Source organism: Conger conger, chromosome 10 (genome assembly GCF_963514075.1).
Source record: "Conger conger chromosome 10, fConCon1.1, whole genome shotgun sequence".
Taxonomy (NCBI): Eukaryota; Metazoa; Chordata; class Actinopteri; order Anguilliformes; family Congridae; genus Conger; species Conger conger.
Window position 1 is genome coordinate 25,200,037 of NC_083769.1, and position 14,531 is coordinate 25,214,567.

Genomic DNA, 14,531 nt, shown 5'->3' on the forward strand with positions numbered 1-14,531 from the left:
TGGTGTTTTTCATAAATCTTTTCTGAAAACAGTTTGATTTATATCTTTTGGATTTGAAATAGTGCCATGTATTGAACATGTAAAACTATTTATTTCTTAATTTCAGTGACAGTAGGAGCATCCCATGACACTGCATTAACAGAATCCTTTTCTTTCTTTCTTTTTTCCCACATTTGGCTTTTGCAAGTCACTTAATTCCACTGATGACACTGCTAAAAATAATATGCTTTTGTTTATCAATATCAAAAAGTAGGATCTCTGTGTAAACATACCTTTTAAATTCTTAGATCCCATTTTAATGAATAACTTCTGGACAAATGGGACACCACGCTTAGCCTTATATCACATTTTTGGGGCGTCAAAACTTATTCATCATTATCATGAACTCGATCGGTTATGAACAGGTGGGATTATTTTGTGGTCATTTAGGACTTGTGAGACTCAGCAAAGTACCTACACCATTCACCAAATGTTCTATGAAAGCAATATATGTAAATCTAAAAAGAGGTCAGCCATGATCTAAGCTATATTTATAACAAACTTTGTGTTTGCTATAAATATTAAGCACTAATTACCCAGAATTACCCACTTCAATGTTGAATCCAGTTGCGTTTTTGTAATGTTTCTGTATCTGTCCTGTGTGTATTTATGTTTATTCTTGTTATTTATTCATTTTTCATACATCCTTGGTTATTGTTTTCCATTACAGTTCTCATTTGTCATCCCCTGTTATGTCTGCGTCTGAATGTTTACCAGCCTAGTCACTCCCCTGTCGGTTTTCAACATTCCTTCCAAACTCGCAATTCTTACTTCCTGCTTCTCTTGGTAGTTAAATGTTGTAAAGCACTATTCTTACTAACTACTACTAATCTAGATATTGTACAGTACTAATCCGATTAATACACTTACTGTCTGTCTAACTAACTAACAATCACTTTTATTGGGTAGTTTAGAAATATTCACATAACTAATTCACTAACGCAATCTCTTAGTTTTTCTGCACTGTTCTATAACTCCGCCTCCCTATGCTATCCCTAATTACTTGCTTAGTTTCAGCGAAGTGTTTGCACCTGTCTCTGACTATCACTACGTCTTCAATCTATGCAAATGTCTACTCCCTAATCCGGAGCCGTATGTTTTATATGTTTGGTTACGTGCATCCAGGCCGTGTTTTTGTCTCCCTCCCGTTATTATGTCCATCCATCCATCCATTATCACCCGCTTATCCGGAGTCGGTCGCGGTGGCAGTAAGGTAAACCGGGTATTCCAGGTGTCCCTCTCCCCAGCAACGCATTCCAGCTCCTCCTGGGGGATCCCGAGGCGTTCCCAGGCCTGGGATTGCACACAACCCAAACAGCTGAGAGCAATCCTGAAGTTCATTGGAGACATAAAAAAACTTACTGAAAATTTAGATAAATCCCACATTATGTGTGTAAATGCATTTCCGAATGATTTTCAGACAAATTCATTCTGCTCATGTTCAAGAAATAAGACCCAGTCTCTAAAAACACGTGGGACTTGAATTCAAAATTGTGAGTTCCTGATGATTTAGTGTTAATGTGCCTAATTTTATCCGGTAGGAATTATTACTTTTACATTTCCATAATAAATGCAAAGGAGTTTTATATGTCATATTTATTCATACTGTACCAAACTGTGAAGTCAATCCACTCCAACTGTTTACTAGTTAAACCCATTCTGGAATTTTCACATATTTGATCAAGTACTGTTTTTTGTTAATGAATTAAGTCTCAATCCTTGAAGTGAGAGATTCATCTTTCACTTTCATTCTTCACATGTATTTACTTTTGGAGCTTATTTTTTATAGTCCTTTATATTATCTGTTTCCTGAAAATAAAATTTAAGATTACTTTGTTCACTGACACAGACCCGCACACACAGACAGTTGTCCTTGCAAAGTTTGATTGCAGGTGTAAGGATTTTGTGCTGTATGTGCAGTACATGTTTCCATTTGTATAGGAAAGTCCGAAGAATGTAATGCAATACATATTTCTGGTCATTAAACAAATATTATCCTGCCTTCACAACACTACTAATGATTGTTGATGTTCCCCACAGGGTCACACTCTCTCTGGGCATTTGCAACATTTATACACGTGTAAAACCCCACAGCTAACCCAATGACGGAATTTAGCGGGGGCCGAAGGGGGTTTTGCGTGCTTGTCCTTCTGGCGTTGCTGGGAGAACATTAGTATGGTTAATTATTATCCTCCGTACAAGAACAGAGCACAATTATGTTTAAGAATATACTGGGTCCGTTGCCATGGGTCGGATATGGATTGACCTGCCCCATATCCCGCTTATAGCTGGCCAGAAACGGATCAGTACAATTCTTAATATTCTCCGTTCTCAAACGGGGCCGTATTGTACGCTTAGTGGTTACTATGGTTTTACTCGTTTATCTGACTCCATTTAAAATATAATTTAGAAATTTGGGTTTGCAACTTACGCGGACCTCGTGAGTGATTACATTCGACTTGTACCTGCGCCACCATTACTCAACAGATGCTCCCGGGATTAGCATTACTGCTGAAATCTCAGTTCGGTGGAGAACTCAGAGGCTGCGGGTCCAGTCAACACAATACATGCAAACCTGCAATGGTAGTTGCGAGCCCAGGTTGGCGTAGCATTAACTGGGCTCCTTAGAGCTAATTTGGCAGGAACCAGTGCCGTAACGCCCAAGGGTTCCCTTCGCACCAAATCACAAGAGCCGTGCGTCACCCGACCCTTTAAGGGACAGAAATTGCTGGCCGCACAGCTTAGAACTACCACAGGTGTACCGCCCCGCCGATCGGTCGGTCTTCGGCCACCATTTCCCCCTCAGTATTCAGTTGTAACTTAGGCTGAAAAGGTACAAGATGAATTAGAGTCATGGAGATCACGCAAGTTCCAAACAAAATAGTTTATTCGCAGACAGGTAGGTTATTAGCTTTAGAATATCACAATCAAGTATAAAATACACAAATTAAGAATAGAGATAGAGTAAATAATCATACCTAGCCTGCTTGGACTACACACAAACACAGAGTATAGAATATGCCGTGTGGAAAGTCGAATATGATCTTCCGCTGCTACACATACATACATACATAAGACATGTTGTGTGGAAGTCGAATACGATCTTCCTGATACTTACATACACGTACAATATGCTGTGTGGGAAGTCGAATACGATCTTCCCAGATTGGTCTGTCTCCCTTGCTTTTATGCCAAATCATATGTTTGGAACCAGGTGGCAGTGCCATAAATCAACCTGGAGGGGTGGTCAAATCTGGAATTTAGACCCCCACCGTTGGGGGTTGTTGAGTAGGGAAAATGAGATGATTACCAAGAGAGGACGTGTAGGTTTTCCCTTGGGATACTGAAACTATAGTTTATTAAATTCCATTTGGTATGAAATGTATCTCATCCGATTCCTTGATTTTATCCGATCACATCCATACCAAACAGATTACCCTTATGTTTTATTATGTTGCAGTTATCATGAAACTTCCCTCCTGATTATCCATTTTACATGCAATCCCTGTTACCATTACACAAGACTTAATGCAATAATACAAGGATCACATGGGCAATGTTTTCAAGGTGTTACCGGGTATATTTACTATCTTAATAGCAGTTTTGAATATTTAATCTAGGAGAGCAGTCACCGGTATAATGACAGCGGTGCCCAAATGAGGGCACTGTGGCATTGTCCGGAGTCTTCCCCCTTGGAAGTGACCAGGTATGGGGTCACAGGGAGGTCACCAATGTTCGGGAGGATTCTTTTCCCATGACCCAACTGGCCTTGGACCACTCATACGTCTTAACTCCCCAACAGGTAGTCTAAACAACATTGAAACCCCAGCTCTCAGGCCCCTCACAAATGGCAGCCCTTCCTGACCTTAACCACAAGGCTACAGGCCGCCCCATCCTATCTATGAATGCTGTAGTTGGGAGTCTTCATGATAACTGCATTATGCTGTAAATATGTCTTTGTGCCTCTCATGGTAATATACCTTTCGGATAAACCTGATTTGGGTGAATGAAAGGAAAGGAGACATCCCAGACTGTTTGGTTTCTTCTCCTTATCTCCGAAATCCAGGCCTTAGTTCTCGACCCTAAAAGTGAGTCACCCATCTATAATTTACAGCCAGGCCCACCAGGCAGGGGGCTAAAACACATGGCTTCTACAGAGACAGCTTTTGCCCAGTTTCCACTCGGCTCCTGAATGGTTATGATATCAACGGTAGACTGTTACAGAACTAGACCATTACACCAGTCGCACTGAACCAATCAGAATAACACAAAACATTACTATATTCGGACCTGGGATTATCATGAAACATCTTTATGCCATCTCCAGTATTCCTGTGCTCAAACCCTGTCAGGGATGTGAGAGAAGGGGGGCTCCAGGAATCCTTCTCTAGCTCTCCCCACAGGCATGTATGCCAAAAGGCGGGGGCTAACAATGTATGCTCCGGGAGGGGGAAGTCAGCAAGCTGACCAGCGCATGACACCAAATGTTACTTATGACTGGCTTACAAAGGTGTTTATTGCTGCTGTTCCTCTCTTGACCTTTATAAGTCCGAAATTACCTATTGTACCTTTAACTTAAAATAGCCGTTTTCTTTCATTTTGTTTTATCTGTACTGATGCTTAAACTGTTTCAGGCTGATGCAAGGTTTGCTGAGGTGAATAACTCCTATTTATCCAAAAGAATCATGAGAACGCATATTCAAAGAGGAGCTCATCTTGTTATGCTCACAGTTTGAACCATCATACCAAAAAACACAGTCGGATCCCAAGAACTATGGCGAGTTTCTGCCACGTCTTTTGTAAATTGGGTGTGTTATTCAGAGGTACTCCATGGTACTGGGGCTTGTGAAAATGGACACCAGTCTCCTTCATCAGCCTGGCTCATTTCTGCTGTAACAGGTTACGGATTACTAAAAACACCGCCCTGTAATCTGGTCACAAGTATACTAAGAATTAACCATGCAGAGCAAGGAAAAGTTTGGAAGTATCAAAATATAATTTATTAAACATTGATTTCGTTACAGAATGTTTGAGAGCACAATAAAACTTCCCCACAGTTAACAAGGACTAACCCCAAACTTAAAACAATTATTTTACTCTTCTGAGGCAGCGCAAGGAGTTAATCACACCGTCGGTCAGAAACACCCCACACAAAGAAGTTCAAATCTTCACACAATGGTGGCACTGCAAACATTAGCCCTGCTCTTCCTCCCAACATGCATATATCTGGCGCTGGGTTAGCCTGGCAAACAATCGGGAAGGTTTTGACAAACAAAATAAACAAACAAATATACAAAGCTGCTAACCAGCGCCGCCAGAGTAAAGTGAACACAGGCTGATCAATTAATCAGCATTATCATGGGCGCTGGCTAGCAAAAAGGATTAAACACTTGGAAACAAAATCAAACAAAAGAAACATGAAAAAGAACACCAGAGGAACAGCGATTGCCACATACTTCCACTCTGCTGTTGTCCTCTCAATTAAAAACATCCCCAGCAGTCTCTATACATGCACAGAATGAACAGATGAAATCCACATTGCCTGTGGTCATTGCAAACAAATACATACCACAGGAAACAGTACCCGCTCACATCTGTTACAAGATAAAACATTTTTATATAAAAACAGCTCCTACTCTCTACAAACTCTACAAACAGTGCACAAACACAGGCCTTGTCACATACCTCCATACCAAGAGAACAATCAGCAGCTTCCTTCCACTGGCTGCACACACACATTGTGAGAAGCATGGGACAGGTGTTGAAAATCAGTGGCCTTCATTAAACTTTCCCTTCCCCCATCACATATAGGGAGGGACCAGTTTCAAACATGAGCCATCTAGTGGCTAGTTAGTGTAACTTCCTAACTCAGCACCCCACTGCCACAGCCATATGTATGTGCATCTTGGAGGGTTATTTCAGAGTGTGTAAGGCAGAGATGTTCATTACATTACATTACATTATTGGCATTTGGCAGACACTCTTATCCAGAGCGACGTACAACAAAGTGCATACCCATAACCAGGGCTAAGTGCGCTGAAAGACCCTAGAGGGAAGTACAATTTCAATTGCTACCCGTACAACAATACGACGGCGTATTAGGGCCATTGTCTTTAAACTCAGAGAATTATGAGTTTAATCTCAGAATATTACCCCCCTCCCCCCATTTTTTTTTTTCTCGCAAATTTACGAGAAAAAAAAAATTGTGCTTTTTAACCACATCCCTTCACTTTGCAACTTGGATCACACCGCCACCGCTTCCACTTGCAATGGATGACCTAATCAAGTTATACTTTGCAATCGGATATAGCAATAAGGAAATACTCTTGATCTTAGCCCAGAATCACCATATTATCATAAGCATCCGGACTTTGAAGAGACATTGCCGTAAACTGGGTCTATTCAGAAGAAAACAACATACTGATTTGGATGAGGTGATCGCTTTTGTGCATCAGGAACTACAACACAATGGACAGATGCAAGGATATCGCTGGTTACATCTACAGGCAATTCAAATGGGATTTGTGGTACAGCAGGACACAATACGACAGATCATCAAATTAATTGATCCTCAAGGTGTGGATCTTAAAGAGCGCAGCGTCTTAGGTGCAGGCAGTACAACACTAAAGGGCCTAATGCTCTTTACATTAATGACACTATTAATATGAATATTCATTTTGCACAAAAATAGAAAGTAAAAGAAACACTGAACGTTTGTTTTCCTTCTATCTCTCTTTCTCTCTCAGCATACACGTGTGTTAATATAGGCCTATGTAAATAATACATTTAAAGTTTGTGACACCTGCATCGGGTTTGAATGAATCCAAAGTTAAAGAGAATTAGTTTGAAGTACATCAAACTTATGTAATTAGAATCTATTATATAAACACCCCCTATAGCCCCATGTCTTTTCATAATCACAAGCAATCACAAAACAATTATTGTCATCGGGTGAGTTGTATTGCCTCTGCAAAACCCGAGAGTAAAAGAGAGAGAAGAGGTCACAATTATGAACGCACTTACAGTCTATGGAACACGCTCACTTATGGAGAAAGAACATCATGATTGATAATATGACACACAGCGCGCCTGATGTAGCTGATACAATTAACGATTGGAGCTTTCCAGCTGCGTATTACGCACACAGTCAATTCCATGCAGGTAGTCAGGCTGTACACACAAAAGACAAAGTACAGCATAATCAGACTGTAGCTCAAAACAGCACGCGCACACACTGTACACTGTATGCAGTCTCCACATCATCAGCGCATCAGAGAACGATCCAGATGAAAACTGTACAAACAACCTATTATTAATAATAGGATCAGATAATGTCACACAGAACACTTAATTTTATTCAGTGAAAATGAAATGTGTTAAGTTAAAATATTTAGTATTAGTCTAACCAGTCCTAGCCTATATGGGCTAGGACTGTAAGTCAAGCGCAATGTTAAAGTAACCTATGGCCTGATCTATAAGTGAGTGACAATAATGCAATACCTAGGCTACACACCACCTCAAGTGTAATTGTCCTGTAATGTATATTCTTGCAGAAAGAAGTGGATGAAGTGGTGCGAACATGGAACACCCACAAGATCAGACCCAGGCCAGGTCAAGATGTGCATGGAGGTCGTCCAGTCATCATGTACACAGTCCCACAGGTGTACGGTGCTGAGGACAAGCTCAAAACAGTGGACCTTGAGGAGGTGGTTGTGTGCAAGGACGAGTGCACACCCAAGAGTCAGCTCCCTTGTGATGAGACTGTTTTCGAGCTCTGTGTACTACTAATGCAGGAGAATGGATGGGATGCTCCTACAGATGCATTTGATGCTGCAGAACTGTACACCTCACTTAGAACAGTGATACTGCAAAATATTTAAAGATGGATGTTACGGTCAGGGTTTGTTTGGGTGTGTCCTGTTGTTTTGTCTGTTGTCCCTCTCCTCTGTCACTCTCCCATGTCCCTGATTCATGCCAGCTGTCGGACCTTGCCAATCAGCCCACAACCAATCAGAGGGTGTTCCACCATCCTCAAGAGCCCTGCTGTTCAACCACACCTCAGTTATTTTCACCTTTCTGTTTTTGCAAGAGAGCATGCTGAAATTGTTTGCTCTTCAGACCTGCTTTTTGTTTGCTCTTTGTATAGTTTTTGTTATGGGTAAAGTTAGCAGGAGAAAAGGGGTATAGGTAAGAGCTGCCCATGGGTGTACATACTTACACGTAGGGGTTTTCCTTGTCAACACACACTAGGTAAGTTGGGGACATGCCATCACTGTAGTTTTTGGCTAGTTTAGCTAGTAGCCGGTCATTGCGGCTATGGTCTAGATTTTGGTAGATTAAGTTAGGGAATGTTTATAATTGTTTATTTTCTTTGGCACTGTTCTCCCCCTTTTCTCCTTAGTCTGGTAACTTTGTAGCCAAATAAACACCCATCATTTTATTTTGTGGTCATTGTCATTTGTTCACACCGTTTCACTATTGTCAACACATTGGTATACTGTAATATGTTGCGCTTCCCACCTGTCTGTCCCCTAGACTATACAGCCAAGGGTTCGTAATAATGGACTTTACTCTGTTGCATTCCTATTATTACATTGTGTTACTGGTGACATAAAGCAGTGGTTCTCAAACTTTCTTTACTAGTGTACCGCCGCTACAACATTCGTTAGTAGTAGTCCTCCCCCCCGCCCTGCTGAGAGAGGGGGGGTTAGTCTGCAGTGTAAAGAGGCTGTTGCTGTGGTCAAGGAGCCAGGAGGAGACCAGTCGTGACTCTTCTCGGATGTATCACACCGGAGCACTTCCCTGGAGGCGTCTACCTTCGGCGCGCTGCACCAGCAAATAGACTCTCAAACTGTCTGGCCTACAATGCATAGTATAGACATACATTAACCTATGATTCTCGTTTGTACAGTCTTCATCTGGATCGTTCTCTGATGCGCTGATGATGTGGAGACTGCATACAGTGTACAATGTGTGCGCGTGCTGTTTTGAGCTACAGTCTGATTATGCTGTACTTTGTTTTTTGTGTGTACAGCCTGCGCGTGAAATTCACTGACTACCTGCATGGAATTGAATGTGTGCGTAATACGCAGCTGGAAAGCTCCAATCGTTAATTGTATCAGCTACATCAGGCGCGCTGTGTGTCATATTATCAATCATGATGTTCTTTCTTCATAAATGAGCGTGTTCCATAGACTGTAAGTGCGTTCATAATTGTGACCTGGTCTCTCTCTTTTACTCTCGGGTTTTGCAGAGGCAATACAACTCACCCGATGACAATAATTGTTTTGTGATTGCTTGTGATTATGAAAAGACATGGGGCTATAGGGGGTGTTTATATAATAGATTCTAATTACATAAGTTTGATGTACTTCAAACAAATTCTCTTTAACCCCCTGGGGTCTCAATGGCAAAATGAGGAAAACTGGTGACTGTGCCATGCTCTGACATTTGTGTCATTTTAATTAACTTTATATACAGTGATTCCAATGTGTTTCATGTCTTTGTTTTGAGCACAAACTCAACTACAATAATATGGCAACAGTAAGTAGGTTAGAGTCATATGTTGGTTGCAAATTGCTCTAGAATCACACAAAATGTAAACAGTAGTTTTGAACACGCATAGAACTTGAATAAAAACACACACTAAACAATTGTAACTGAATTTTTGGATCACTGAAACGTGTTCATCTCGGTCTTGGGTATCAAAAGATGACAAAATATTGTTGGAAATCCAATTAGAAATATAAAATAAATTACAAAAGTAGTGTTGTCACTACTATTTTTCAGCAGCAGCTGACAATGGGAGGGCTAATGGCTTTTCTTCAATGAATATTTATGAGGTATGTGGTCCTGCCAGGTAAGTAGGCTTTTCACACCTGGCCTGACCCCTCCCTACCTCTAAGACAAAGCAATACTCAGTGAGCCATTTAGAAGACAGAAACAAATACATTTTCTGATTCAGGAAATTGAATTGAAATCACCACACAAACTACATTAGATTAGATTAGATTCAACTTTATTGTCACTGCCCAAGTCCTATCACAATGAAATACAGTTTGGCATCTAAACAGAAGTGCAAAATAGTGCAATGAAGATGCCATTCACAAAGACATCAAGGTTTTGCGTGCCATTTTTCAAAACAGTTCCTGTTCAGCTGCAAGCACAGGGGGACATCACCGCTTTTACACTTCCAAGGAGTGCTCAGTTTTTTCCCAGTGTCCATCCTGCAAAGTGTGCACATCTTGCGACCATACGACGCCATCTTGCTGGCATCCAGAGTCTGTGTGGCTGTAGGCATAGGCACATGATCACAATTGACCGGTTGAGGTTTTTTTGGTACATTCTGTGAGACACCACACAGCTGTGCAGCGAGCTCCTCCACAAAAGCCTTGTGTGTCATTGCATCCTGCTGTCCCAGTGATGACAGTTCTCTGTGCAGAATGTATGCATTTGTTGCAGCAATGTCCAAAAAATGAAAAAACTATTTCCGATACCATGGTTTTGTGCTGTGCTGTGTAATACTGTATCAGTTGATCGGACAGATCAACACCCCCCATGTGTGCATTATAATCGATGATAGGCGAGGGGCATGGAAAGTTCTTGGTAATCCAGAAACCGTCTTGCTTCACCCTCCGTTCAATTGTGTCCCCAGTGAAGGCTGCATGGATTGTGGAGCAGACAGATACCTCTCGTGTGTCCATCCATTTCACAAACACCAGAGGACCCTCCCTTATCCACCTCAGAGCTCCTCTTCTTGACTTCTTAGTCAGAGCATTACAGGCAGTGCGTGGACAGTCCTTTCTGTTGTCCCTATATGTCCCACAAGCACCAAAGTTTTGTTTGTGCAAGTCCCTGAAGAGCTTTGGGCTTGTATAGAAATTGTCCATATACACATTATACCCAGAACCCAAGTAATTACGATTCACAAGTGACATTACAGTGTTATATGAAAGCCCTTGTCCTGTCTGAAAGTGGTTCTTTCCTGTGTACACTGCAAAATCCACAGTATATCCATTGCTTGAGTCGCAAAGCACAAACAACTTGAAACCCCACTTTGTTGGCTTTTCTTTCATATACTGTCGCATACCTGTGTTTGCTTTAGTTGCTACCGTGCTTTCATACACTGCAAGGTTCCTGCGAGGATGATAGAAAGCTTGGCAGGCTTGCTGAATTGTCTCCATGAGAGGTTTGACCCGGAAGAGCTTGTCCTGCTGTGGTGTTCCCCGCTTCCTGTCATTTTCTTGGTCCTTGTCTGGATCACTCATGTGTACATTCCAGGAAGTAGACCTGTATCTGTCCCTTGACATTATGGTTGCCGGGAATGTGATCGAAAAAATGTTTTCCTTCCGCCAGTAATCTCTGATTTGGTTGAACCAAATTGATTGCTGGCGGAAGGAAAACATCCTCCTGTCTGCCCTGTCAGCAACAGGCATCTGTGGCACAGCCCTGGACTGGATTGAGTCCTACCTCTCTGGTTGCTCCTTCCAGGTTGCCTGGGCTGGTTCGGTATCGACACCTCGGCCCCTCGCCACAGGAGTTCCCCAGGGCTCAGTCCTTGGCCCACTTCTTTTTTCTCTCTACACTCGCTCCCTTGGCCCTGTGATCACTGCACATGGGCTATCCTACCACTGCTATGCGGACGATACCCAACTCTTCGTCTCGTTCCCGCCGTCTGATACGCAGGTTTCAGCCCGAATCTCTGCTTGCCTGAGGGACATCCAGAGCTGGATGGACAACCACCATCTAAAGCTCAACCCAGGTAAAACTGAAATGATATTCATCCCTGCTAATACCTCTCCCCATCTGGATCTCTCCATTTCTCTCGGGGATACCACACTCACGCCGTCACCCAGTGCAAAGAACCTCGGCGTGGTGATGGACAGCAGACTGTCCCTTTCCGAGAACATTGCGGCGGTGACCCGGTCTTGCAGGTTCTTCCTCTACAACATACGGAGAATCCGCCCCTTTCTCACCCCCTACTCGACCCAGCTCCTGGTCCAAGCGATGGTTCTGTCCCGCCTGGACTACTGCAATTCCCTCTTGGCTGGCCTCCCAGCGTCCGCCATCAGACCCCTCCAACTCATCCAGAATGCAGCAGCTCGTCTGGTCTTCAACCTTCCCAAATACTCACACGTCACCCCCCTGCTTACTTCCCTCCACTGGCTGCCTGTCATGGCTCGCATCAAATTCAAAACATTGGTGCTAGCCTTCCAAGCAGTTAAAGGGTCTTCCCCAGCTTATCTGCAAAAAATCATCAGACCCTACACCCCTGCCAGACCTCTTCATTCAGCCTCCACAGGCCGCTTGGCACCTCCCCCTCTCAGAACCTCCACCTCACGCTCACGACTACTGTCTGTTCTGGCCCCACGGTGGTGGAACGAACTCCCCGTTGAGGTCAGAACTATAGAATCTCTCCCCACCTTCAAGCGCAAGCTGAAGACGCACCTCTTCAAGCAGCACCTCTCCCCATCCCTCCCTACCTCCCTGTGAACCTTAATTGTTGTCTCTGTGACTTGCTTTGTGTATCGGTATTTTTAGTTGGCTAGGTAAGCAGTGTTTGGATAGTTAACTTTGGTGACTTTTGCTCTGTTTGTTTGTTTGTTTGTTCAAAAAAAAAAAAAAAATGGCCCTTGTCCTTATCTTTGTTGTACAGGTAGCAGTTGAAATTGTACTTACCTCTAGGGTCTTTCAGCGAACTTATCCCTGGTTATGGGTATGCACTTTGTTGTACGTCGCTCTGGATAAGAGCGTCTGCCAAATGCCAATAATGTAATGTAACTTTATCATGCCCATGTAAAATAATAGTCCAATGTACTTGTAGAATTCCTCTACTCCAATGTCAGTCCACTTGTACTTGCTCCCTTTTGCTTTTGCCTTGGCAGCATGTTTGTTCGTGTTGTTGCAGAGTGTCTTGACAGCATCTGTAGAGAAAAATAATTTGAACAAGTCCAGTGGAGTGTGCGTGTGTGCCGGACTCAGTTGCACTCCAGGTGCCGCGTAGGATGGAAACGCATCACCGGTGGAGCCACATCAGCAACATTCTCCGTTTCCCATGACAACACTGGTGGAGCTTGTGAGCTTGGTGGAGGCCCGCTGCGACGCCTGCATGGCTTTTTCGCTGGCCGTGAACTCGGCTAAATAAAAAAACTAGATAATACAAGCTATAAATTATGCTGAAACCACATTAGCTGAAATTTAATTAGCATCACGTATGTACTGTTTTGAGATGCAATGGTAAGAGTGTTGTATTTTACAAACCCGCATTACTGAATATTCAGACGAACACAGAGAAGTTGCAATACAGCACATTTGAAATACACACGCAAGAAAAAACTATTTATCTTTACTAATAAAAACTAATGCTAATAATACAAGCTATAAATTATGCTGAAACCACATTAGCTAAAATTTAATTAGCATCACGTATGTACTGTTTTGAGATGCAATGGTTAGAGTATTGGATTTTACAAACCCGCATTACTGAATATTCAGACGAACACAGAGAAGTTGCAATACAGCACATTTGAAATACACACGCAAGAAATGCACTTACTCATGCAGTTCTTCCTCAGCTGGTGGTGTAATACTACTACTTTGTGTTTCTTCTGCATTTTCATCTCTGAAAATAAAATAAAAACAGTGGTTTCGCAGTGGTTTTATTCATCTATTTTCAAACATATTAAAACAATTCATATTATGTGTCAATTGGTTCATTACGAAGTCAAGATTCTAAGGTTTCTGTCAATATGTTCATTGCATATGTATGGTAAAATCTCACAAAGTTAATCATCCAAATAGAAAAGAAAGTTGATTTGATCTTGCCCTTGTCACCAGCGACGATGCCGACCCCAGAGGGTTAACTTTGGATTCATTCAAACCCGATGCAGGTGTCAGAAACTTTAAATGTATTATTTACATAGGCTTATATTAACACACGTGTATGCTGAGAGAGAAAGAGAGAGAGAAGGAAAACAAATGATGTCTTACCTGAACGAGGTTGAGGAAACAGAACTGGATTAGGCTTTTATCCAAAAAGTCTCCAGAGAAGTGGCCATTGTCTTGGTGAGCTTTGAACATGTTCATCCAGAATTGAACGCTTTGTTTGCGCAGTATTCCCCACCAGGATTCAATACGTTGATTGCCCGTACTGCGTCCATAAATAAAACTATTCTCTTTGGCGAAGGTGTCGGTGTGGTTTCTCCTCAGAAACACCTGCATGTTAGCGACATGTCCATTTTTAGTGCCATTGTCCGCACGAATCCTCTCTGAACACCCACCCAAGCGCGTAACGCATTTCATATAATAGTCAGCTATAACCTTGGGGTCGTTGTTTGTTGTGTAAGCTTCCATCCAAACAACAAAACGACTGAAACCATCTATGCATCCGTTAATCCCTATACCATATGGCTTCAATTTGTCATAGGAGTCCATGTGCCAAAGAGCATTAGGCCCTTTAGTGTTGTACTGCCTGCGCCTAAGACGCTGCGCTC

At 42.4% G+C, this 14,531-nt stretch overlaps 1 long non-coding RNA gene and 1 pseudogene across 1 annotated transcript; both read right to left on the minus strand.

The window, feature by feature from the left end:
- The window catches only part of LOC133139505 (signal peptide, CUB and EGF-like domain-containing protein 3), a 370,116-nt pseudogene that overhangs the window by 309,025 nt on the left and 46,560 nt on the right, over positions 1-14,531 (minus strand).
- On the minus strand, positions 12,575-14,433 carry LOC133138315 (uncharacterized). Its single transcript, XR_009709716.1, has 3 exons — positions 14,029-14,433; positions 13,595-13,660; positions 12,575-12,962 (listed from the first exon to the last, which is right to left on the minus strand). It is a non-coding gene; the product is annotated as an uncharacterized LOC133138315 (long non-coding RNA).